Genomic DNA, 26,232 nt, shown 5'->3' with positions numbered 1-26,232 from the left:
CTCTTGACTCTAACTCCTAATTCGCACACAGATAAGCAGTCACAGTTCCTCTAAGTGGTATGCATTCTTCGGGCATGCCATAGCCCACAACTTGCCCTGACTTCCTTGACCTTCTTTCTCAACCTCATAATGCTCCTCTTTTGATCAAAGCACCCTTGGGTTTATCAGCTTGCTTGCCAACTGGAGAATCAGCAGTGAGGAGGTGCTTGATATGAGTTCTGAGAAGAAAGAATATTCCAGAAGTCAGTAATGGAACACCTACTCCAGAGCCAGATGCTGGTCAGAGATTATGCAATATGTATCAAGGGCCTGTGTTTCCTCCCTCCCTCCTCCCTCTCTCCCTCCCTCCCTCCCTCCCTCACCCTTCCCTCCCTCCCTCCCTCCCCCTTCCCTCCCTCCCTCCCTCCCCCTTCCCTTCCTCCCTCCCTCCCCCTTCCCTTCCCTTCCTCCCTCCCTCCCTTCCCTTCCTCCCTCTCTCTGTCTACAGTCTGATTGTTGTGAACAAGAGGTTTAATGGGAAAAAAAATCTCACCATTTTTGTTCTGTGTAGACTTTGAATCGTAATAAATAGATGTTTCTAAACGAAAACACACAGCAGCTTGTTCATCTTTTACTTCATCCCGTGTTCCCGCTATCAAACCTCAGCAGAATTTTCAACATGATTGTGCGATGATGGGCAGCAGCCAAGGTGATAGACTTGTGGTACTGTGCTGTTAGAATCAGAAATGAAATGTATTACTGGGATATAGGAGAAAGCATTGCAGTTTCATGGAAAACGAGCTCTTACATAAGCGCACACATATCTGTTGGAAACGATTTCTAGTTTTTTTGTTTTTTTTAAGCCAGATGAGAAGGTGGTACCGGACACTTTCTATTAATTTAGAACATCTTTACTATCCCTTCTCCTAATTGCATGCTTCAGAGTTGCTCATCTAAATGATTTCCAATCTGAAGCACAGGGCACAATTTGATGAAGTATTGTTGAAGATTAAAATCTCTTATCTGTTGTGGGATGGATGCAACAGGCAGAAGACAGACAGCAGGATGTTCTAAAGCTGACGGGTGTTGATACTGCCAGATGTGGTATTTTCTTCCAGCTTGTACAGCACTTACAGCAAGGAGGTGAGTATGCTGACTCCCAGAGAACAGTGATAAGCAGCGTTTTCAAGACAGGTTAAGATTCCCATGGGTTATACGCCAAGGTATTTAGTAGCACATCATAAAGACTAACGTCAGTTAACTTAATTATTAAGTACATTGATTAGAGAGTATTGTTGTTTTCATTTGCAATGATTTTGTCAGCTTAAAACAACCCACATTCCACACAATTCAACTAGGCCCTATAATCTCCTCTCTCTCTCTCTCTCTCTCTCTCTCTCTCTCTCTCTCTCTCTGTTCAGGACTTGGTCAGGGCTGTAGTTTTATCAGGGGCTCAACTGGAGAATGATAAGCCTCTGACCCTTCATATTCTGTTGGCAGTATTATCTTCCTATAGTGATTTATCTGTAAGAAGGTTTTCATTCTGTTCTCACCACCATCATTCTACTGTGGGACTCCACCACCATCACCATACTAAACCCCTAGCTGAGGTTTCCATTTTTTTAGCCCTTGGAAACTGCTGGTCCTCCTTTGCTAGGGAACGAACCCCTTACAGGTACCCTTACAACATGACAGCTTACTTCCTCGGAGTCTCCATTTCCCTACTTGGATAAAAAAAACACAATGGGGGCTGGGGATTTAGCTCAGTGGTAGAGCGCTTACCTAGGAAATGCAAGGCCCTGGGTTTGGTCCCCAGCTCCGAAAAAAAGAACCAAAAAAAAAAAAAAAGACACAATGATGATGACTACTTTGCTTTCTCTCTCTCTCTCTCTCTCTCTCTATATATATATATATATATATATATATATATATATATATATATATATATATTGCATTGGTTGGTTTTTTGCTTGCAATGTGTGAAGGTTTTGAATCTCCTGGAACTGGAGTTACAGACAGACAGTTGTCAGTTGACATATGGATTCTGACTAGATATTGAACTTGGGTCAGCTCAAAGAACAGCCTCTGTTATTAACTATAGAACCTCCCTCTCTCTCTCTCTCTCTCTCTCTCTCCACACGCGCGCGCGCGCACACACACACACACACACACACACACACACACACGTTACTAAGATAATGCCGTCAGCAGAGTGATATCACCACCTGTGTGACTTTCTGTTGCTTTTACTTGTATTTAAAGGAGGCCATTGAATAAAGGCATGATTCATTGGAAGTCACCTTAATATGTGACTACTACATTGTCTGGCTCATAAAATCCCTAGTACAATAAGTGGATCTGTCTGAAAAGCCACTCCCTCAGGAGCAAAACTTGAAATACCTTCTCAGAACTGATCCTGTGAGATGTGTTTGCTGTCACCACCCACACCCCAACTTTTGTAAGGGAAGTTATGTTTTTAAGACAGTATTCTCTGTGTATACATAAGAATGAGGTTCGGTTATCATGACCAGAAAGAATGACGTATGTTCACTGCTGAGAGGAAGAGGAGGAGGAGGAAGAGGAGAAGGAGGAGGAGGGGGAGGAGGAGGAGGGGGAGGAGGAGGAGGAGGAGGAGGAGGAGGAGGAAGAAGAAGAAGAAGAAGAAGAAGAAGAAGAAGAAGAAGAAGAAGAAGAAGAAGAAGAAGAAGAAGAAGTAGTAGTAGTAGTAGTGGAGAAGGAGGAGGAGGAGGAAGAGGGAGAAGAGGAAGAGGAGGAGGAAGAGGAGGAGGAAGAGAAGAAGGAGGAGGAGGAGGAGGAGGAGGAACCCAAAGAACAAACAGTTGTTTAATAGGATGTTTAAATTTGACCAGCTTAGGCCACCTGACTAGAGTTGTGCTTGTCCCCTGAAGAAACGCTCTTCTGGGGTTTAGTATGGTGATGATGGTGGAGCCCCACAGTGGAATGATGGTGGTGAGAACAGAATGAAAATCTTCTTACAGACAAATCACTATCATGTGTTAGCTTAGGAAGTGATTTTATTCACTGTAAATGTTGTTTCACATGCAGAAGGCTTTTAAGGGGTTAGGCCCACTAATACGTTCAAGGATCCAGCACTGTGATTTGGAACTCACAGCATGGGCTTCTAAATTCTTTCTAGAGAAAACAGACCCCCAAAGCCACTTGGAACCACCATACTGTCTGTGGCCCAAAGGCAATGGGGTGCAATTGCTATGTAGCAGCTCCAGGCCTATGGAACACAGCCTATTCCCTTTTCCGGGACAATTTTATCCAGACCTTTCCTCTGACAGCCGGTTCCACACCTTCTTCTGCTGCTTTCTTTCCCACCTCGAGGTAAAGGGAGAGTTTGAAAGGTTAACTACCTTGCCCAGGGTCATTCAACTACGGGTGGCCTGAGAAATTGAATGCAGGTCTGATTTCAGAGCCCTTAGTCTGAGCTCACATTCTGTACTCACAGCAGTCAGTGGAGTCTCCGGGGAAGCTGTTCATGCACACATTGAAGTGCGCCTCTGCTGTAACTGCTCTTGGGGCCCCTCATTCACCTTGAGAGAACTGCACACTGGAAGATGCCGGTTAGAGATGTAAGTGAGAGCGGGAGCTGCATCACGCGTGCTTTTATTCCCCCAGCAGGCAGCTCAGATTATAGGTCTCTCTTAGATCCCGAGGTAAGAATAGGTGGAGGCTGCTTGCTTTTCATTTGAACTTTCCATTTTGGTTAAAATCAAAAGCTCCGAGTCCATTCCCACACCCCCACCCCGTGTATGTAGATTTCCACTATCGAGTTAAATCGGGGGACATTATGAATTCTCGCCGCCTCTTTGGCCATAGGGTTCTTTCTATAGCTTTTTCAGATGCCACTGTTTTGATCTACTTGAAAAGTCTATTGAGATACTCGTCCTTTGTTCTTCTATTACTCGGCCGTCCTTTCTACTCTGCGGTGCCTCCGAATTCTATTCATAGACATTCTGCCCCTTTCTTCTATTTTATGTACTTAAATCTCTTCTTTAAATGGCTCTTGTTCCCTTGATCAGAATCATTGGCCCAGATCCCTTTCCTGCTTTCCTGTGAGATACAAGCTTGGTGGGGGCACCCTGGAAATCGCATCTAATTTCTATTAATTTTACAGAGTCGTACTATATACATATGAGAGGCCTCTAAGGTTTTCCTGGATACTTTAGTCAATCTGCAAACATTTAAAACTTAGTATCTCAAGCTGGAGTGTGTTAGGCCACGTGAGCGCCAGCGGACCATTCCGTGACTGTCTCATCAGGGGTAGGTGCCAACTTTCTCCAACATTGCAGTTTGGGAAGAGGAGCTGTGAACTACCCTCGGCTCAACTGGAGAGGACAGCAGTCTTCTAATCCAAGTAGGACTCAGAAAACCTCTGAAACAAACTTGTTTCCATATGTAAGTCTTGTTTTTTCATACCGAGATACAACTGTAGGAGGCTGAGGCTCCCTGCACGGCACCGTTTTGTTCCCAGGTCAGACCTAATGCCCTTGCATGTCAGACGGGTGCTGTGAGCGAGTAGCTTGACGGTTAGAGAGTTGGGGGCAGCCAGACTGAGGAGTGTGGCTTGTAAAAGCCCAACTGTTTTATTTCCTGAGCTGGAGCTGTGCATTCCCGAGACCTGCTCTACCACTCAGTTTCCTGGGATTACGGTTAGGTGAGCAGCACACCATCATGAGCCGAGTTTCTGCCCTTGGCTTCCATGCACAATGCGTATTCCGACCAGAGAGATCAGGCCCTTGCTTTGTAGCCGTATTAGACTTTTCCTCCTCTATGGCTCTGTGGGGACACTGCACCCCTTAGGAAGCTGAGCTCCTGTTTGCTTTTCCTAGGGGTTCGATGCACATCCCATCTCCCCTGCCCCCGTAATGAATCCTCTGATCACTGCAGGTTCTCCTCACCTAGATCTTCTCTCCAGAGACTCCTAGCAGTACTCTGTGGTCCTAGCTGAGGTTCTTGAGGGCTGAGGAATTGAATTGTAGTAATGTTTAAAGCCCGTGGTTGAAGAAGCGACTGCATGAAGAAACTGTTTTTTTTTTTTTTTTTTTTTTTCAGAATGCAGCATTTTCACACTTTTGAAGTGTAGCAATATATTTAATGTACCGGGCAATTTACACACATCCTTGTAGCCTCTGCACTTTTCCACAGCTCACTCCAGATCTATGACCCCTCCCTGACCACGCCTTGATGGAAAGGTCAGAGGTTGCACTTGCTCTCCAAACGAAATGCCTCAGGGAGAACGAGCTGGTTTTTGCCTCGACTACTTATCTGCACACTGTGAACTTGTTATCTTCACTAAACGTTTTCGTTGAGTAGGTGGTGACATAAATTATAAGTGCTTTTGGCTTATAGATTTTTAGGAGTTATTAAAACCCAAACCCAGTGAACAAACACTAAATGTGAGCAGTGGGACGGATGAAGGGCGAGGAAACGGGACCAAGTCCTGTGGCAGTAAGCGCATGTTGAAATGACCTTGCCAGGGTTGGGTTTGGGGGTACAGGATGGTGCCTCAGATTCTGCTTCTCATTTCATATCAGTGTGGGTGCAGAAAATATCCCTGGAGCAGCAGGTTTAAAACAAATAGGAAATATTAACTTAGAGGCCCTGGCAGACTCTGTATGCATCTGAGACCAAAACTCTGTCCGTAAACAACCCACTGAACGAATGTGCTGTAGTTTTCATTGTTCTTCTCCCTGTGGAGATCCTGGATTCTGTGTCAATGAGCAAACTGTGGTCAGAGATGGCGGGAGAGCAAAGCACGTGGAGATGTGATGTGTGACCAGTGTGCTGGATGCTGATGCTCATACTTGCTCTTTAATGAGGAGTGAACACATCTTTCCTGTGATCGGTGGGCATTTGTCTGATACACTGCCTTGCCCTGGTCAGCCTGGGACTCACTAAGTGGCCCATGATGTACTTGAACCTGTAACCATTTTCCTCTGTGCTTAGATTACAGAGGCGAGCCATCCCAGCTATTATTGGGCCTTCGTCCGGTGTGACTGCAAACACTAATAGAAGCAGAGGAATGTCTGCTCTGTGGAGCTAATTCCTTCTAAGCACTTTGTTCAGAAGTCAGCGAAGACAGATTTACAGTATCTCTAGATTATCATCTCAATAAAAACCCAAAATGAAGAAAGAACTCCACATTTGACTCGTGGGTTTGTGCTTAATTTACTAATGAGCACATTTTACACCATGTTCTTTCTCTTGAGGGCATCAGCTAGATTGAAACTCTCTAGGCCAGATTACCCAGTTTTATTGCCTTTCACGGCATGGAATTTATTTCTTGCAGTTGATGCCCAAATCATGTTTGGCCTACCAGCTGTCTATATGCTTTCATTTCTTGTCGCTCTGTGGCGCCATGAGGGCAGGATTTGATTTGATTTGATTTTTTTTTTTATTTATTTATTTTGAGACGCAGTTTCTCTGTATAGCCCTGGCTGTCCTAGAACTTGCTCTGTAGACCTGGCTGACCTTGAATTCATGAAGCTCTACTGCCTCTGCCTCCCAAGCGCTGGGATTAATGGCCTGTGCCAACACTGCTTGGTGTAGTCCATGTGTCCGTGTGTGTGTGTGTGTGTGTGTGTGTGTGTGTGTGTTTCTTGGTTCTTTTTAATTTTTACATCATGTACCATTATTCCATCCATCTTCTCATCCCCTCTTATCCACCCTTCATCCTTCCACCCTCCCCCACAACAGAGGAAAAAAACATACTGTGGAAGGTGTAGTGTGTCACAGTGTGTCCCACAGTACACCCTTCTGTCCACACATCTTCACTTGCAGATGTTCATTGCAGTGAGTTATCGGTCTGGTTCGAGGCCTCTGGCTTCTGCTATGCTCTATACCAGAACCTCATCAAGACTCCTCTCAGATATCCTGTGGTTGCCCTGTGTAGTGGAGATCGTGTAGTTTTGGGTCTGTAAGACTGGCCCTTTCGTGTGCTCCAGTAGTTCATAGATCTGTGTTTGTAGTGGATCAGTTAGGAGCCCTGGATTTGGGTCTTCTCTGAGAGATACCTGAGCTGGTCAGACCAATGGATCCCCTGCTCTTCGAGCCTTTGGGGCTGGCTCCTCAGCAGCCCCCCTCCCCCATGCAGCAGGGCCAGCTCTACCTTGCCGCCCAGAGGAGATGCAGAGCCACTGTCCCAAGGGTTTGGGCCACTTCTCCTGCTTTCATGTTCTTGAGGCTGGCTTTCCTTGCTGTAGATGGTGGGTGTCTCTTCCTTACCTGAGCCACCACCCAGCAGACAGAGAGCACCCTCATAGAAGCAGGGGGAAGGAGGACAGGACAGGGGGTTCCCAGAGGGGAAACCTGGAAAGGGGATAACATTTGAAATGTAAATAAATAAAATATCCAGTAAAAAAAAAAAAAAAAAAAAACAAGGTAAGGCAAGCTCTCTTTCACTCCCACTCTCTGGGCAGCTTGACTGGGCCCCTGCTATTGAAGTCAGCTCTATTGTGCTGCCTGGGCAAGGTGCAAAGCCCACTTTCCTGAGTGCTGTAGCTAGTGGGTGGGGACAGCTTTCTTGCTCTCATGACCCCAGGGCCAGGCCTCCTGTCTGCCCCAGGTGGTGAAGGGTTAGGGGTGAGAAGGGTATCACTCTGTTCATGCCACCGAACAGGAGAGGAATGGTAGGGCCGCTCTCCCTTGCTCATATCCTTGGGGTTGCCTCACCAGCAATTCCTGAAATGTGCAGAGCCTGCTCTCTTGAGTACCTTAGCTGGCTAGGGGTGGGGTCAGCTCTCCCATGATGCCCAGGTGAGGGGTGGGCCAGTTTTATACAGCCCTCAGCCATCAACTTGCCCCAGAAGGCAGCCTAGCCCACTTGGCCTTTGATGGTAACAGGCCCATGCTGCTTCAGAGTCATGGACCCAGAAGTGACCCCCAGTGGCATCACAGGGCAGGATCTTAGCATTGTTCCTAGTGGCATCACCAGCTACTCACATCAGGCTGTCCGTCCCTACCCTTGAGTCCCCAGTTCTGCCTCTCTTCATTGAGCCCCCATCCTTCTGTTTTTCTTTTCCATTTTTCTTGCTCTTTTTAGTGGCACATGGGGTCTCTAAGTGTCTGGGGTCATCTCAGAAGTGGTCTCAGGAGTGCTATGTCCCTCTTGTGCATTATGACACTGGGCAAGGGTCATCTCAGACATGATCTGCCCCCGAGATCTGCATGGCACAGGACTGGTGGGCTAGCTCTCTGTCCAGGCCCCATGGTGTCAGTCTGGTGTTCTACCAGTGATTGTCCCTCACCAGGCCTGCAGGAGTGGCCCCATGCAAGGGTTGTTTGTTTCAAACTCGCTTCTAGTCTTTTATTTCTTTTAATCTCTGGCTGGAAATCTATCTGGGCCCTGGGACACCACATTAGTGACCCTCAGGCTAGTTCCCTGCCCAGGCACCCTGGAACTGGACACGTGGTCATCTCAGGCTCCCCCTTTTTCAGGGAATGTTAGTCTACTAAACATTCAGATGTTCATAGATCAGAACACTGAGCAGAGACATAGCCTCTCTCTTCTCTGCCACCTACTGATGCACAGGTGACACAGCAGCCCCACTTGCATTGCCTCCAGGGGTAGGTCCTAGTGTAATCTTAACAGTTAATATGCTGACTCACATGGAAATGTTGATAGTAAATGTTCTAACTGGTGCAGTGCATGCTCTTTAGATCTCTTCACCCCTGGACTTCTCCTGCTAACAGCTATGGGCATCAATGCTCTTCTGTAGGACTTCCTACCTATCAAGATCTATATGCATGTTTACCAATACCATAGCTAGTCACCATGTGTGTCTGAGAAGCAGCAGTCTACCCAGCGGGGGATAGAGACTTGAGTTTACTTCATTTAACTATTAGTCTCATGAAGTTGGTGGGCAATCATGCCCAATGATAATGTCTTGTCTTGGAATCACTCATTCATTTAGTCAATACTTTGACTTATTTTTGGCAGTGGTAGGCTGTTGTTATTTGATTATGTCATTGCTGGATGGGATGGATGAATTCTGTTATATTTCCTCAGGTTGCTTTCCTTCTTTCCCCAAATGACCAGCAATATTGCATGTGACCTTTTCCACCAGGCCCTGTCTGATTTCCATCACATCCTTATTAATCTGGAGGCCCAGCTCTACTCACCACTTTACCCAAACCTGGCTTTATCACCTCTCCTCTGTCCGTCTGTCTACCTTTCTGTGTCCCCCTCTCTCCTCTTTGTCTGTTTCTCTCTCTCTCTCTCTCTCTCTCTCTCTCTCTCTCTCTCTCCTTCCCTCCCTTTCTCTTTCCCTCTCTCCCTCCCTATCTCTGTCTCTGTGTCTCTGTCTCTGTCTCTCTCTTTTTTCTCCCCCTTCTCTGACTTTTCCTCTCTCCCTCTCCCCCTCCTCTTTCCTTCTCTTTCTGTCCCTCCCCTCTCTCCTTCTCTCCTTCCTCTCCCTCTCCTTTTCTCTGTTCCTTCCTCTAATTTTCCCTCTCCCCCTCTTCTCTTACCCTCTCCTCCTCTGTCTGTCTGTCTGCCTCCCTCTCCTTCCTTCTCTCCTTCCCTCTCTCCTACTCCTCATCTCTCCTCTCTGTCTGTCTCTCCCTTTATCTTTCCCTCTCCCCCTCCTCTCTTCCCCTCTGTCTCTCCCTCCCTACTTCCCTCTCTTTCCCTCTGTGGCCCCTTCTTAATGAGCTGAGTTCCCTTATTTTTGCTAGCCTCTACATTTTCATCGTTTTCTTTCCTAATAAGCCATTTAAACCTGGATTATATACATTATTTTCATTAATACCACTGCCTCCACCACCATCCTTACCTCCAAAAATCATTGTTTGTGCTGTGTTAGCTCATATCTGAGATTATCTACTGTGTTTGCTAATATCCTGCACACATTTACAATTGGCTAATTAGAAATGCCACCTTTGGAGAGTCCTCCTCTGATATTGATTTCTTTGTCCATTGTGCCCTTTGACCTTTCTCTGTTATAAGGGAAAATGAGGAGCATTAAGTGAATTTAAACATATCAGAATTCAGTTGCTACATAAATAATTCCACCACAGTGAGCTTCACGGATGTTCCCTAAAATACACGAAATCAATACCATAGGCTGTCTCGTTGAGAAGGGTAGGGGTTTCTTCTTTCAAATGACCAGTGTCTTTCACACAACTCGTGGGTCTTAGGTTATCATCGTTCGTGCACACGTTGGCCTTGGTACTGAACATGCAGATATTCTGTCTCTAATTCCTCACATACACTGGACCTATCATAGAGGCTAACCAGGCAGATGAACTGAAGCAGACTCTGATGACATGTAGTGACATATTAAAAATTTCTATTACTTTTGGTTTCCTGTTGGCATTTTCATGCTCGTCTTACATGGAGAAGTGGGAATGTGCAGATTTCTGCACAGAGACTTACCTTTTGTTCAGCCCAACTTAGGCTCCCTCTGGCTTTATGGGGCCTCAGCATTTCTATTCATGATGCGCCACACAAACGGCTCTACGCTGTGCTTTGTGGATGAGTCACTCCCTCCCAAGTCTTGTGTGCACTGGATTTTCATCTTGAAATCCAACTTTCCCTCATCCCCAAAAAGATGCAGTTCCACTGTATTTTCTTTTCCATTACCACACCACTGCTCGCTGAGAGAACTTGGCGGATGTGCTTCTGAATAGATTTCATACACCCAGAGAAAACCTCAGAGACTGTCTATAGAATTTTAGACTCCTGTGTCCACAGTTAAGATTTGAAGCTATTGTTTATTTCGCCAGCCTCAGAAGGTGGAGAAAAGTAACCCTGCTTTGTTACCTTTCCCCTGAACCTCCCCGATAAACAATTCCCTGAAAAAGCCCTCAGGATATGCATTTGGGCCTATGCTCATTTGCAGTGGCTGGGAAAGGAAGGGTTTGCTATAAATATATTTAAAAATCTCCTATCTCCTTGTCTGACCTCATTCTTAACATTTACCCACACGAATACAAATGTTTGAGTTTAGTATTATACAGAACAGTAGTGTTTGCTATTTACCAAGTAAAGTCAGAGCCACATCATGAGCTTCTGTGCTGACTTGCCTGCTAACTCTAACAGGCCTTTGAAGCTGTACTTTCTGTTTATGGAAACAAATGTTATAAACCGAGCGGCTACTATATTCTCAAGAAGAGTGAAGTCGAAAACGATAGCATTTTGGAATAATGGCCATAGTCTTAATTTTTATACATTCTCAAATCTAAAGTATTCTGATGTGAGTTTGTGATTTTGAAGTGGTGACTGAAGGGCCATGAGAGTCTGTTCATATCCCCAGGGCCAGGGAGATTGACGGCCTCAGAGGGTGAAACACATGTTTCCCAAGGATGAGGAACACAGTTTAGATCTCCAGCATCTCATAAATCCCATGCAGACAGGGCAACTTCTGTCAGCTCAGCACTGATGAGGCAGGGCACGCAGCTTAGCTAGTCCATCAGAATAGGTAAGCTCTGGGTTCAATTATGAAACCTTTCTCAATATATGGGGGAAGAGCTATCAATGCCTCCCCCCATATATGTAGCTGACATGCAGCTTGGTCTTCATGCAAGTTCCCCAACAACTGGAGCAGGGGCTGACCCCTGACTCTGTTGCCTGCCTGTGGATCCAGTTCTCTTAACTAGGCTGCCTTGTCTTGCCTCAGCGGGAGTGGATGTGCCTTGATATGCTAGGGTGGGTTGGAGAAGAAGGGGAGGGTGCAATCTGGATGTAAAGTGAGTAAGGAAAGAAGTCCGATGTCAACCTCTGACCTCTATAGGCGTGTGCATGTGTATACACATGAATGTGTACTCCACACAGGTACCTCATACATACACAATTGATTCAGCTGTAAATATTTAAAAACCCACCCTCTTACTTTAAAGACTACATGCATACTATTTTAAAGACATTTCCACGGTAAAAATGCCTTCTGCGCTTCCCCAGCTTCCCCACGTACTTCCCATTTGCAGTGTTCTTCACGGTGTGTGTGTTCAGTCGTCTTCCTGTGCCTCAAAGTCCTATTTTTAAACCTGTTTTGTAGCCCAATCTGATGGTGATGAAGACTTTTAGGGTTTGTACGTCTGGAAGCATCTTCATTTTGCTTCCTTTTGTGTTGCTTTTGTTTGATATGGAATTTCTAATGGCCTTTTAAAAAAAATGCCACTTTGCTATCTTCTCATTTGCATAGTATTTTACCGGAAGTTGTCTTTGTTCATATGCATGCTTACATGTATATTTACATACCATATGCATGTATGTATGTATGTATGTATGTTTGCATGCATTATGTAGGTATGTATGCACTTACGACAAATGTAATACATATAGGTTAAGTGCGTCTATTTAAGTGTCCTATAGGTTTTGTGTTTATTACTGGCTTCAAGTGAATTATTTGCTGTGTTATAGCTGTTCTTCATTACCCCTTATGTTGGTCGATTGTACTTAGATTTCTGTAATCACCGTCAAATTTGGGGGAAAAATTTATGTCATTCCTTCTTCCCATTTGGGATGGTCTATTTGCTGAATCTCCATCGTGGACTGTAGTTGTACCAAGCTTGGGACTGTGTTTATTTCTCTTCCTGTTCCCTCTGCTTTCTCTTGGATAGTTTCTATAGCCGCGCCTTCAAGCTTGCTCCCAGTACTCATAGGAACTTGGCTTCTCCTCAGCACTGTAAACTTTCATCGGTAAGAGTTTTATTTGGATGCTTTAAAAAAATCTTTGCAGCTCTGTTTATCCATATGAACGTATTTAATGGATTTATAATAACTACCTCGATGACTGAGTGCAAATTCTAATGTCTTCTTAGACTCTTGGTCAATATTGTGAGATTGACTTCCAGTTTTTATGAGTTATTTTCCTGTCTTTGTATAACTTCTTCCTCTCGCTCTTCTTCCTGCAATGGAGGGGATTGAACCCAGTGCCTCTGAGGGAAGCACTATGCTCTCACTGCCTTGAAGCATCAGGCTTGTCTAGTAATGTCTCATGGATACCAGGCATTATGGTATTTGCTTGGTTGGTATTTTTATGCCCCTGTATATTTTCTTGAGCACTTTTTTTGGGGGGGGAGGAAATTAGTGATTAGAAAACAAGTCTGATCCTTTCCAGTCTTGTTTCTGAGATTCATCTCTAAGCATTGTCCCCAACACTGCATGAATTATGAGATATTTTTTCTCCCTGTGTGTCTGGTAGGGAGAGGCACAGTTCCCTGCTGTACCGCATACCCTGAACTCTTCACTCTGATTCTTTACCTGGCCTTTCGGGGTGGGGGTGTTCCCTCATCACCTTCGTGTTCAATATCTAATGAGGATTCTCTGAAATTCTCCAGCGTTCTCTGTCCAGCTTTCTTTCTTCGGTTAAACTTTTTGTTGATTTTTAGATTCTCTGCTCTCCCTAGATTCTCAGACCCTGTGTCTCACGACAGGAGAAGCTAAGTCTGGATTTATTCCTTTGGTGTTTGGGATCTATAAGATGGCAAAGCCATGGCTCTCCTATGCTCGGGTTCCCATTTCTCAGGGTTTATCTTATATATTTTTAATTTTAAAGAATTATTTCCTGGTATTCAATGACTTATGTAATTAGTTCACAACTTAAACTTTTCTCAAACAAAAAGGCAGATCCAGTCTCTCTTGTACAAATATATCTGTTTAAGTATTCAATTTAACATGGTTTATTGTGCTAGTTTCTATTTTAACCATTTCCAATTTTTCTTTAATGAGTCTTTTGAATTATAAGCATGCATGAAGGTTTCATGTATCATGGTTGTTTTATCACAGTCCTTTCCATTCAAAACTATTCTTAATAACTGGAGAGTGTTGGCAGATGTTTGCAATCCTAACTTCTGAGGAGACCTAGGTGGGAGGACCATGAGTTCAGAGCCAGCCTGGTATGTACCACAAGAACCTTATCTCAAAAGACCCCACAACCCTCCCTCCCCCAATCCCAAAGAAACAAGCAAGCAAACAATAAAAAGGCAAGCAAACAGAAAACAAAAAATATTTCTGATTTTGCTGAACAACTACTTCGTTTCATATGATATACTCTGATCGAGGTTCCCCTCTCCCAGTTCCTCCTTACTTCCCCACTCTCCCACCGCCATGCTGCTCTTACTCATTCTCTTTAGAAAATAGGCAACCCTCCCCCACAAAATCCTCCAAACAAACCAGAATTAAAAATAAAACACAAATAACACACACACACACACACACACACACACACACACACACACACACAATTGGAAGTCATAAACGCAATGCAAGCAAAAGACCAATATGGAAAAAAAAACCCAAACAAAGCAATATGAGACAGAGTGTCTACAAAAATACAATTGAGTCATTTTGTATTGGCCATCTTCTGCTGGGCATGGATCAAACCCCTACGTGTGGTTAATATACCCAGTGGAACTTCATTAGAGACAACTGATTGTTCTTTACAAGCAGGCGTCATTGGAGATTGCCTTGGAATAAGAGTAGAGTCTCATGTCTAGTACCCCTCTCAGCATTGGGGTCCCCATCTGGTTTAAACTTGTTTGGGCCCTGTGCAGGCTGCCACCATCTCTGTGAGGTTACATGTACATTAATCCTGTTGTGTTAGGGTTTTCGAAGCACTGTTTCCTTGCTGTCCTATGACGATCCCCTTTGGCTCTTATTGTATTTCTGTCTCTCTTCAGCATAGTTCTCTGAGCTCTAAGGGAAGGGCTTTGATGAAGAAATCTTACTTAATGACTGAGTGTTCCAGAAATCTCTCACTCTTTGCACACTGTCCAGTTGTGGGTTTCTATTCTAGTTTCTACTACAAGAGGAAGCTTGTCTGATGGTGGTTCAGTCAGGCACTGATCTATGGGTCTAGCCGCATGCCTTTGGAAGTCATTTTATACTGCTGTGTTCCTTTACCTGAACGGTAGTATTTGGTTTTCTTCTAGGCCCATGGCCTATCTAGTGTCAGATTTTTGGCTACCCAAGCAGTACCAGGCATGGGTTCCATCTTGTAGAGTGGGTTTTATATACAATCAGAGGATGAGTGGTCGCATCCATAACACTTGTGCCACCATTGCACCAGCATGTCACACAGGCACATCACTTGTGGGTCACCGTGTTTATTGTTGGGTTGGAGGTTACTTTTCTCTTCTGATCCTGAGCGAAGTACCCTCACTACCACGAACAATCTTCAGTAAGGTATTATTCCTAAGCTACACCGAGATTAGGAAGTTAACTTGGAGAATAATAATTTATATATTTTAAGTGCGTGTGAGATGCTATTCCCAGGGCTGGTGAGATAGCTCTGCGGGTCAAAGTCTTACCTCCACGCCTTACCACCTTAGTTTGTCCCCAGGATCTATGTAGTAGGAAGAGAGAACTTTTTTCCACGTGTTGTCTTCTGCTTCCCACTCGCACATCATGACACATGACCCCTGCAGTGAATAAAAAAGGCATCATTAGGTTAAAAAGAAAAAGATAGTAGTGTAGAAAAATACCATCGTTTAAAAACTGAAGGAAACCAAGTAGCTTTGAATATATGTGAATGAGCATAGAACAGCTTATGCATTACTGGGTTTTAAATAGGATCATCTTTTATGGATCCTGCATGGGGGTTCTACAGTTCATGCAGCGGCCTCTAGAATGTTCATACATTCAGCAGTAATGAACTTTGTTCTAGTGAACTACATTATTTTTAATCCACTTGTATGCTTGAGTGAGAAAATATAGCACTGCGAACTAATATGAGAGCAAAGCAACAAAATTCGGGAGCATATCTTGCCGTAGTGAGCACATCTTGCTACTTTGAGAGTTTTCTGGCAGTAAGGGCACAATTGACTGTGAGGATGGAAAAGAATCCTTTGAGGTGGTACAGTTCCATATGCTGTGAGAATATGTCAATGATTTTTTAATTCTGTAATTTGAGTTTTTAATGTAGTCGTTTGAAAACTAGTTGTTAGGCATGGCAAGAAGACCAGAGTTGCTTTAGAATGCTAAGGCAAATAATTTCATGTGAAGAAATTAAAATTAACTTTCACTTTCTTCAGCACTGAAATAAATATCAGCCCTGTGATGCCAAAACTTGTGGCGATATTATATTGCTGCTTCCAGTATTTGAGCATAAAGGTTAGACTCATATACTACCGTAAAACTCAACCAATATATAAATTATTTATAGAATTTTAAACATAGTATCTCAAATAGGAGAATACCTCACTGGTGGGAGACACAGGTTGTCTCTCGGTGCTTTTTTCCTTATTGTCTTCAGATGCAGAGCCTCCTAGGTCAGCAAGGAGCACCTCCTGTAGGCTAAGGATGACACTTGTTAGCCTTTCTTGTAGGTAGGAATCTCAGCATGTGGCAGAATTCTGTGCATAGGAAGTACGTGGATATGATGTGTGGGACTTCCAGGTTGGCCTTGAAAGGGCTGAGATATTCAGAGCCATCTTCTCTTCTTTCTCTGTTCCTAGATGGGGGATATAAACTTAGTCTGTGCTATGGATATGCACTTAGTCTGTGCTGTGGATATGCACTTAGTCCATGCTGTGGATATAAATTTAGTCCATGCTGTGGATATGCACTTAGTCCATGCTGTGGATATCCACTTAGTCCATGCTGTGGATATCCACTTAGTCCGTGCTGTGGATATCCACTTAGTCCATGCTGTGGATATCCACTTAGTCCATGCTGTGGATATCCACTTAGTCCATGCTGTGGATATGCACTTAGTCCATGCTGTGGATATACACTTAGTCCATGGTGTGGATATACACTTAGTCCATGCTGTGGATATACACTTAGTCCATGTTGTAGATATACACTTAGTCCATGGTGTGGATATGCACTTAGTCCATGGTGTGGATATGCACTTAGTCCATGGTGTGGATATACACTTAGTCCATGCTGTGGATATTCACTTAGTCCGTGCTGTGGATATGCACTTAGTCTGTGCTGTGGATATGCACTTAGTCCATGCTGTGGATATGCACTTAGTCCATGCTGTGGATATACACTAGTCCATGCTGTGGATATGCACTTAGTCCATGATGTGGATATGCACTTAGTCCATGCTGTGGATATGCACTTAGTCCATGCTGTGGATATGCACTTAGTCCATGCTGTGGATATGCACTTAGTCCGTGCTGTGAATATACACGTAGTCTGTGATGTGGATATACACTTAGTCTGTGCTGTGGATATACACTTAGTCCATGCTGTGGATATGTACTTAGTCCATGCTGTGAATATGCACTTAGTCCATGCTGTGGATATACACTTAGTCTGTGCTGTGGAGACCAGTGACCAATGGACATTGGTGCAACCGGCTTCTTACAAAGGTCTGGGCCCAGGGTAATGACTTTTTGCTTTAAGTAGAGTTGCCAGAATAGATGGGAGTCTCATCTAAATTGTTACTGTGGCTATCTGTCATGTGGAGACTAAGTTATATGTCTGGTTACTATCATTTTTGCAGCTTAAAAAATGTCGATAGTTGATTTTTAAACTAAATTTAAAACTACCATGTACCATAGAGATGTAAACTTTCAAGCCCTGCTTACCACCCACCCCCCATATATATTTATCAAGGTTTGGGAAGAAAGGCAAACTAAATAATTCCTGCATTTTATTTTTTCACAGATACCAAATATTTCCTCCATTTTTCAGTGTCCCATATTTCTTAGCTCCTTTTAGTCTCGGTGTGAAATGCTTCTCTGTGCTGTTTCACTGTCTGTGGCACTCCTCTCTGAAGACAGCCATCACAGCCACTGGGATAGCCCAGAGGCCGGCAGTTTCCTCTGCTGCCTCTTCTCTCATCTGCTTCATGGACCCTCTTAACCAGCTCTGTAGTGGGCAGATTTTCCTCTCTCCCATGTGTAGTGCAGAAGGAAAATCTATCATGTGTTTTGAGGGTTGTGCACAAATTTAAAGGAATGTTGAGCCAATTGGTAATACTGGACATGGCAAGTAAAGTCTCATTTCTGTGGCCTGGGAGGAGAGCTGACCACACTATACCTGTGTTCCTCAGAGCATGATGGCAGGGGTGCTGACAGCTGCATGCACCCTTTAGTCTCTAGCTTCTTTGCTTCTGTGACAGTCATACTCTGTTGCTTTGTCTTGAGTATTTTTAGTTTTTCCTAATTGCCTATATTTTATGGAATTGAAGTCTGTCACACTCATTTTCCTCAGCCATCACTTTTTGCAAATCTTTCTGAGGGCGTTTCTGTTTCCTGCCTCCTTTCAGTTCCTGTTCTGTTTTCCTGTTTCTACTTCTGTGTTACCTTTCTGACTTGTGGTAGAATCTGACCTTCATGCCTCTTGTTATAACTGAATTATTTAATCACCCTCAGACTACTTACAGAGAGACTTGTCTAATATAAAAAAATGTCATAATTCTTTGAGAAACAGTTTTAAAAGTCAGTAGACCTCTCTGAACTTCTGATCTATTCCCAGGGTTAGGAGAGCGAGAATAAGAGCAAGTGAGCAAGAGAAAGAGAGACAAAGAGAGAGGGAGAGACAGAAAGAGAAAAGGAAAGAGAGAGGGAGAGACAGAGAGAGAAGAGGAAAGAGAGAGGGAGAGACAGAAAGAGAGGGAGAGAGGGAGAGGAAGGGAAAGGGAGAAAGAGGGAGGAAGAGGAGGGGGGCAAGAGAAAGGAATTGAGAATAGGTTTTCAGATAGAAATGTCTTTATGAATGTTTGTAGCCATGGGTTATAGCAAACATTAGAAACAATCCAAATATCCACCACCTTTGCAAAGATTTTTAAAAGGTGGTACACCTACATATGAAGATATTATTGAACATAATAAATAGGAATGGAATATTGATGGTAGATGGGCCTCATGAATAAACATTATGCCCTATGAAATAGGCTAGGTCTTCAAGACCACATATTGTGTGATTCCACATACGTGAATGGTCCCTGTGGAGAAGCAGGCTGGGATTGCATGGGTATAGGATTTCTTTGGGGAGCAATAGCAAGGTTGTGGTATTAGATAGGACTTACAGTTACATTGGCTTTGTGATAATTATTAACCATTGGATTATATAGATTAAAAGGTAAACTCCTAAGCATGTAAACCATATCTGATGAAGGAACTAGGCAATAGAATGAAACCAAACCGAACAGCCTGTAAATGAAGAGATTAGCTGAGAAGTGTAAAACCTGCAGCTAAAAAATTTGGAAAGGAGCTCCTTTAATTTGAATCTATGTGTATGCCATGTCTCATAGTTTTAAAGTTACAATTAAAATATGGCTGGTTGGTTCGACTCAGGCAGCCAGGTGACTCTGTGGTGATTCTTTATATTGTCCTTCTCCCCACCCTCATCTTGGCTAGGAGGCTATCCCTTGCCTCTCTTGCTGGTTTTATGTTGACTTGTAACAAACTAGAGTCATTTGAAGGAGGGAACCTCAATTAAGAAAATACCTCCACAAGATCCCATTGTAGGGCATTTTCTTAACTAGTGATTGAGGGGGAAGGGCCCAGACCGATGTGTGTGGTGCTACCCTTGGGCTGGTGGCCCTGGGCTCTTTAAGAAAGCAGGGTGAGCAATCCAGCAAGCAGCAGCTCTCTTTGGTCCCTGGTTTTGCTGTTCCTGCACTGCTTTAGTTCTTGCTCTGACTTCCCACAGTGGAGGGCTGATACTTGAAAGTGTAAGCCAAACAAACCCTTTCCTCCCCAAGTTTCTTTGGTAATGGTGATTCATCCTGGCAATGTAACCCTAACCAGCACATCATGGTAAATAGTAACTATGTATCTTCCTATCTCTACCTTGCCTGAGAATTCCTTACCATAGCCTTTCCTCCCCTCCCCCTTCCTTTTCACTTTTCAGTTCATTCTCAATGGAAAGCTCTTGGTTGACTTTGAAACTGTGTAGGACAGACTTTGCATTGGCCCTGTGAGAATCAGTGATGTAAGGACCTGAGAAAGGTTAGACTTAAGGCATAAAGTGGACGTTAAAACAGCACATTTCCCAACAACTTTTTAAATACGTGTTTTGCTGTTCCAAACAATGTTTCTTTCTTGTGTCAGGCAATCATCACATTAAAATTCTTATGTTAACATTAATTCTACATTGTATGTGTTTTTCTGAGCAGTGGTAAATAGTGGCCGATTGATGTTTTCTCTTCGAAAGATGAAATTATCCTTGCTTTGAAAGGATTCCTTCTGTTTTTACCTTTGATATTTTTCCAGAGAGGCATTTCATTTCTATCATACGGCATTTCTTTTGGGGTCCAATTATTAGAATTATATTGAGCACAGGTCATTTGCTTACAGGCAAAAGGCAAACTAAACATACAGTATTCAAAGTGTAAAACAGGAGGAGGTTGTAATTAAATCAGCTATGGTTCTGAACAAGAGAAATGGAATTCTGGAGATGCTATGGAAACCACATTTTGGAGCTGTCTGCAACTGACCTAGGATCTTTTTTTTTTTAAACCATAAAACCAGTTATGCTATACTTGAGGACTGCTTCCAGGGGATATAAATCCCCTGAGCCTCTATTCTGCACTGCAGGTCTAGAGAAAGTCTTTGGGCAAAGAAATGAATGTGTTGGCAGCTGGAAGCCTGTGGGCATATGTTCAAGTGGTAATGGGCATGGGGCATGGTTGGCATTAACAGAATCTACTGTAAATACAGGTAGTGATCTTTGGAGGAAGAGGGCTAAATTGTGAAAAAGACCAAAAGTGAAGTTAGCCTTTCTCAGGATAATGATGATGATGACAATGACGATGATGATGATGATTTATGCCCAGATAAGTACCTACTGTGTATAGTGCTATTCTAAGCAGCAGAATACACTAATTACTTTGTAGAAGCACTTGGTTTTATGAAGTTCAGGTTCTCTTGTATACTTATTTCATTTCTTTCAAAGGTGAGAGTCAAATTAGATATGTTCTTGAAAACACTTCAAAGACTTAAAAATTATTTCAAACTTATTAAGATAGTTACTCAGATTTACAGACATTGAGACTGCTATGTAGAAACATACCAGCCAGCCTGTTCTGTCAGGGTATTAACCTGTGCAAAGCCCACTCCTGCCCTGGGCAATGTGAATCTGGTCTCTGTGTAACATAACAGCGAATTTCTAAGTTCCATGTAAGCAAGAGAGGTACCATGGGGATGGTTATTTTTAGCCAGTCGGCAGTGAAGACAACCCGGGGAAAGTGGATGAAATGAACCTTAAAGTAATAGGCAGGCATTAGCCGTGTAGAAACAGAGGACCTATGAGGAAACAATGAATTCCAGAAGAGTCTGAACAGAGTCCTGGTGGCAGCACAGATGTGAACCAACGCTGCTCAGGTGACCTGTTTGAACTGATGGGGGGGTCTCCCGGAGAGGCTACAAATCTATCCATAGCTACTAGTTCTGTTTATACTGTAAGGTTTTCTCAAGGACATGGTATAAGAACAACTCTGGTCAATCGCTGTCTCACTCCATTTGGAATGCTGTGACAAAATCCCCGAAACTGGGATTTAGAGAGGAAAGAGTATTGGGTTCACTGTTCCTGCAGCTGTAAAGTCCAAATAACATGTGCTGATGTGAGCCTCCAGGCTGAATCCTGCAGTCTGGATGGTACTTCAAAGACAGGGTCAGTTCCTGATCAAGCAGTCAGCTCATATGGATAAGAACTCCTGGGGTTGGGGATTTAGCTCAGTGGTAGAGCGCTTGCCTAGGAAGCGCAAGGCCCTGGGTTTGGTCCCCAGCTCTGAAAAAAAGAACCAAAAAAAAAAAAAAAAAGAACTCCTTCATTAATCCATACACAAGGGCATGGCCTTTATCACTCAAGTGCCTTCTGCTAGCTCCGTGTCTTAAACATTCACCATGTCTTCAAGTCTTGGTCTCTGGAGACCAAGTTCATGAGCTCTGGGTGACACTTACATCATAGCAGTCATGAAAGTGTCAGAGTAGGTCAAAATCTTATCTTTGGCTTTTCTGAGGCTGTTAATTGGGATTATAAGTCAGGATTCCCTGAGAAACTTTCAGCCCTGAGTTAAACAAGCTTTCTGAGGATTTATAGGGTCGTAGTCTCCCAATGTCAGCCAGAAAAAAAGGATTATGTTACTACAAGAAATTGAGAAACCCTAGTATACTACACAAGTATAGATAGACTTTTCGGAGAGTTAACAATGAAATACTAGTCACTCTGAGAGGCTCTCAATAAATAAACATTTACATTGTCTAATATTGTGCAGTAGTTTCATTTACTTTCTAGATTCTTTCCTCTTTAAGAGAATACCTATTCACACTACTTTTTGAGAATTCTTATTTCTAGTGGAGCAAATGGTTTACTAATAATTATATGTCAACATGAAGATGGTCTGCCATGGCCATCCTTTTTAAGTATTGTAACTGTCTTTATAAAGTAATACCAATGGACTGAGAGTGTAGCTAGGTCTTAGGACACTTGCTTACTATGTGTAAGGCCTGGCCTCCAAAACCAAAAGGAAACAGCATTGCCACTTAATCTCTGAAGGGCTGGCGCCCTGCTTGAAATCCCAGTGCTTCCCTTTGAAACAATACTTTCCTTATACTTCAGAGTCTCCCCTTAGATGCCCATGTGAGACAGTGTATCAGGAATCTTCATGTCAACCATTGTGTAATCTTTTACACATTTCATTTTCCACATAGAATTATGTTACCCTTTGTATCTTTTCCTCTTAGATCTCAGGCCTCTTTAGGAGGTTTTTTTTTTTTTTCATTTTAAGTTTATTGCTTGAGATAATATGAAAACATTCCCCCAGATAATTCAGAAAGTTTATTTCAATTTTTTCTTCCTGGATTCATGCCATCGTCATTAAAGTAAGTGGATAACTTTCAAGGTGAGTGGCTTTAAAAGGCAGAGCAGCTACTTGGATGCTTGCTTTCTTTGCAGAACAAATGGTTTGTCATTTCATAGCAGTAAAAGGAGCGCCAGCGTCTTCCTATGCATTGTCTCTGCTTGGCAGAAGTTTATGATCCTGTGTGGGAAGACTGAGGTTCAAAGGAGCGACCCTTGCAGGGAATAAGAACAGTAGTGGATTGATCAAAGTGTTATGAAAATGCAGAGGAAGGCATACTTCAGGCTCAGAAATACAGCCCGCAGCACCAAGATATAGGGTGCATTGTGATAACAATGTGATAGGAGGAAGGAAGTCAAAGCAGGGCAGAGTGAATGGACAGAGGCCCAGAGTTGTGAAGGAGACTAGGTGACCATGGGGAGTGTGGACCTCTCGTGGGCAAGTGTTTAAGGCTGAGTAGCCAGATGCATTATGACTACAAAGGCTTTGCACGTTCTGGAGTGAAGATTTCAGCATTTATATAAGGTAGAGCAGTCTTAATAGATTATTAAACAGAGCTTGCCAACTATGTTTGGTAGCAGTGTGTAGTTGATTTGGAGTGGGGAGAACCAGGAACTAAGGGGCTCTGGAGGCTAATGTATGGTCCAGCCAAATGTGAGCATAAGCTGAGGTAGTAGTCACAGTGATAGCAACAAGAGGTAGATTTGAAGGATACTGAGGAAGTAGGGAGGTAGGTAGTAGCAAGTGATACATTTTGGGATTCTCTCCCATTGGTAAGGTTTGCATCTGGGTGCCTTTCAGGATTGGAAGACTTTAGGAGGAAAACACCCTGGTGGGTATTTACTTGTGTTCTAGGCTTTCTGTGTTTGAAATACATACTAATTATTGATTTGTGACTTCATCTGTTCCCAGAACATCTACTCTCTTGGATAATGCATTGGGTTCTGAGAATATGGGAGAAAGAATCAGTATGTCCCGTGTGTCTGTGAAATAGCCTAAAGGGAGAGATAGGTATAAATGATGACCCAACTAATTACTTAATTAGTAAGAAGACAAGAAAGGGAGCTAACTCATAAGGCAGTCGGCAATCCATTATTGGAGCTCAGCGTACCAGAGTGTCCTGCTGAGTGAGAGAAATTTGGAGGTTACTGGAGAGTACTTGCTTACTAAAACCCTGGTGACTGGGTTTGCAAAATGAACAGGGAAGAGAGCTGAACATAACACAAGCCTTTCAGGAGGATGGTGGGACTATGGGGAGTTAGGGAAGAAGGAGGGAATAGTAGAGAGGGAAAGGAAAAGCACTCAGAATATTTCAAGGTAGTCAAATGAAGGCCATGCTGTGCTCCCCAGCTTTAGAACTGCAGATTCTGGTGGGCACCGGCTGCAAGAGCAGGCACAGTGAAGCCGGGTGACTGTCAAATAAGTACAGGTGACTTATTTGACAGACTGTAATGGGTCTGGGTTATGCTGGCTTGTGGGAACCTGACTGTTTAAACTTTGAGAAATCATGTACATTGGTTGTTAAGGACAGCTGTGAACAAACAAACAAACAAAATAAAAAAAAAACCCAACCCCCCTACCCCCCAAAAAACTAAAAACGCCAAACCAAACCAAGCAAAACAAAAAACCTGTGCTCTTCCGATTAAATACATTAAATTAAAGTAAACATTAGAAGCTCGCCCTCCCTAGTTTGCTATGATTTCCATCTTTCGTGTCTGCCTGAGGGCTGGTTGTGCTTCTTTCCTAGCCTCTGTTCACTGACTCTACATTGGACTGTGCAGTAAGCCACAGGAGAATGTCTACGAACACTTGACAGATGCATACTCTAAATCAGAGATTTTGTTCTGCTTATTTTCTAGATGAAAAAGTAACAGAGTTAAGATGGTAGGGTAGCATTAAGTTGTGTCAGATAGAGAGGACCTTGGATGCCATGGTGGAAACATTCTTCTAGTGTTTGTAAATTGTTACCAAGCTCAAGAAAGAAGTGTCCTATTAATGACCAGTGAGAGAATTTTATTATTTGTGAACTGGTAGCCATATTTCTCTCCTATCAGCACAATTTATAACAGATATATACACAAATATATGTATTCACACACACACACACACACACACACACACACACACACACACACACACACATTTTCTATCAAAGCCAGAGCTAAATACTCACCAGCACATAGTGACTATGTGTATGGGATGGCACCCAGTAGGTCGTATCTATTCTTCAAAAAAGGATGGTACTTGGGGTGGGGTGAGTATGAGCCTTAGACACTACATGCATATTTAGAAGAAATTTGCAGTTGTAAGAGCATCGTTTGTTTGTTATGTTTGTATACAAAAGGATTTATAGTCCCAGGGTGAGGAGCCATAGGTAGGTGGAGGCCAGTGGTGGTGGTACAATGAGTGTTGGGAGGAATGCTGTAGAAGATACTCATGAGGGAAGGACCCTTGCAAATGAGTAAGACCCCCACCCCTTGCTAAAGGATAAGGAATGATAAGCTTCAGCTGCGGTCAGTTCCAGCCCATGTACACTGAAGCTATATCAGTGAGTTGTGAGTTACGAAATCGGCAGATGGAGTTGAAGGAAAAACTAATCATTAATGAATAAATCATAGAGTACAAGGTGAGCACTGTGATGACCAGAGCCAGTTTTTGTGCTGATTGAATCTCTGAAATAATATAAATTTAGCCTGTTTAGTAGGCTGAAATATTTAAATAAAAATGAGAGACAATTTAAAGGTGCCTCCTGCATTTAAATACCAAGTATTATTTCTTACTTAGCTTTACAGCACGATGCTACATTTCCATGGACACGGATTGAGTTTCCACAAGATGATCAGAAGTGGGGTATAATTTGAGGTTGACTAAGCCGCATTTGTTGCATGCATGGATAGTTTGAACACAAGGTAAAATGTTATCCAGACTGCTGAAGAAAACAAGTCTTATTTTGGAACACGAATTTTTTTCCAGCATTATAATTTATGACTTTTTCACTTGGGCTCTTGCTTCTAACATACACACATGCACACACATATTCACACACACACTCACACACGCTCAGACACACACAGAGAAAACTGCATTAAGATTTGCTCATGCTGTTACATTCTGTTTATTTTCCATTATTAGAATTTACAGCCTTTGTTTTTGCTTGGTTGAAAACCGTGAGATAGAAAGCTGTTTTTAATTTGCACACTACTCTGACGTTTTTCATCTCTTCAGACCTATTTTATCTAAACATCTATCAAACAATCATCCTCGATAGTCAGAGCCATTCATATTAGACTGGGCATTGTGGTGGGCAGCAGTAATTCTACCCCATGAGATGCTGAGGCAGGAGGATCACAATGTGAGGCCAGAATGGGCTATATAGTAATACCCTGTCTCAAACAGTCAACAAAACAAAAAGATACTAGTCATGCTGGTGACGTATATGAATATTGATAATTGAATGTGTGTGTGGAACCTCCTTGTTGTATGTCTTTGTGTCTACCATTGTGTGTGTGGAGATTAG

General features: G+C 43.1%; 1 protein-coding gene and 1 non-coding gene across 10 annotated transcripts in view; one reads left to right on the top strand and one right to left on the bottom strand.

Annotated features, from left to right (window-relative positions):
- Hdac9 (histone deacetylase 9) overlaps positions 1-26,232 on the top strand; it is an 863,837-nt gene that overhangs the window by 3,249 nt on the left and 834,356 nt on the right.
- LOC120093437 (small nucleolar RNA SNORA17) lies at positions 8,448-8,579 on the bottom strand. Its single transcript, XR_015623606.1, has one exon. It is a non-coding gene; the product is annotated as a small nucleolar RNA SNORA17 (small nucleolar RNA).

Source organism: Rattus norvegicus, chromosome 6 (assembly GCF_021556685.1).
Source record: "Rattus norvegicus strain SHRSP/BbbUtx chromosome 6, alternate assembly SHRSP_T2T, whole genome shotgun sequence".
Lineage (NCBI taxonomy): Eukaryota > Metazoa > Chordata > Mammalia > Rodentia > Muridae > Rattus > Rattus norvegicus.
Note: the sequence above shows the minus strand (reverse complement) of the source record. Positions and strands in the feature narration are given on the sequence as shown.